This window comes from Propithecus coquereli, unplaced genomic scaffold (assembly GCF_000956105.1).
Source record: "Propithecus coquereli isolate 6110/MARCELLA unplaced genomic scaffold, Pcoq_1.0 Scaffold207, whole genome shotgun sequence".
In the NCBI taxonomy this organism is placed as follows: domain Eukaryota; kingdom Metazoa; phylum Chordata; class Mammalia; order Primates; family Indriidae; genus Propithecus; species Propithecus coquereli.
Window position 1 is genome coordinate 2,866,327 of NW_012145745.1, and position 1,135 is coordinate 2,867,461.

The window sequence follows — 1,135 nt, forward strand, 5'->3', positions numbered from 1 at the left end:
GTTCATTGTACCCCTTAGGTAGGTTTTTACCCATCCCCTCCTGCCCCCTGGTTAATTTCCCTTGAGTTTTTCTTCATAACCATGTATGCTCATTGGTTAGTTGCAGTTTATTAGTGAGTACATGTGGTGTTTGTTTTCCATTCCTTAGATACTTCACTTAAGATTATGGCCTCCAATTCCATCCAAATGGCTACAAAAGGCATTAATATATCATTTTTATGGCTGAGTAGTACTCCATGGTGTACATATAGCATATTTTGTTAATCCACTCATCAATTCATGAGCACTTGGATTGATTCCACATCTTTGCAATTGAGAATTGGGCTGCAAAAAATATTTGAGTACAGGTATTTTTATGACAAAATTACTTATTTTCCTTTAGGTAAATACTCAGTAGTGGGATTGTTGGATCAAACAATAGGTACACTTTCAGTTCTTTGAGGATTTTCCATACTGTTTTCCATAGAAGTTGTATTAATTTGCAGTCTCACCAACGGTGTATAATCATTCCTTTATCTCTGCATCCACACCAGTGGCTATTGTTTTTGGACTTTTACTAAAGGCAATTCTGACTGGAGTAGGTGATATCTCATTGTGGTTTTAATTTGCCTTTCCCTGATGATTAGCGGCATTGAGCATTTTTTCATATGTATATTGGCCATTTGTCTATCTTCTTTTGAAAAGCTTCTGTTCATGTCTTTTGCCCACTTTTTAATGGGGTTGACTTTTTTCTTGCTGATTTGCTTGAGTTCTTTGTACCATTGTTTTTTTGTGCATGCCTTAAGTTTAACTCCTATATTCATCTTGAATTAATTTTTTAAGTGGTGAGAGATATGGATCCTGTTTCATTCTCTACAAAGAGAACTACGAAACACAGAGGAAAGAAATAGCAGATGATACAAATAAGTAGAAAAACTTATGCTCATGGATTTGTAGAATTAACATTGCTAAATGTTCATACTACCCAGAGTGATTTACAGATTCAATGCAATTCCCAAGGAATCTTTTAGTTTGCATCTTAATTTTACCTGTGATGCAATAATCATTCAGTAGCAGGTTGTTTAATTCCCATGACTTTGTGTAGAATTGGGTGTTTCTCTTGGAGTTGATTTGTAATTTTTTTCCACTGTGATCT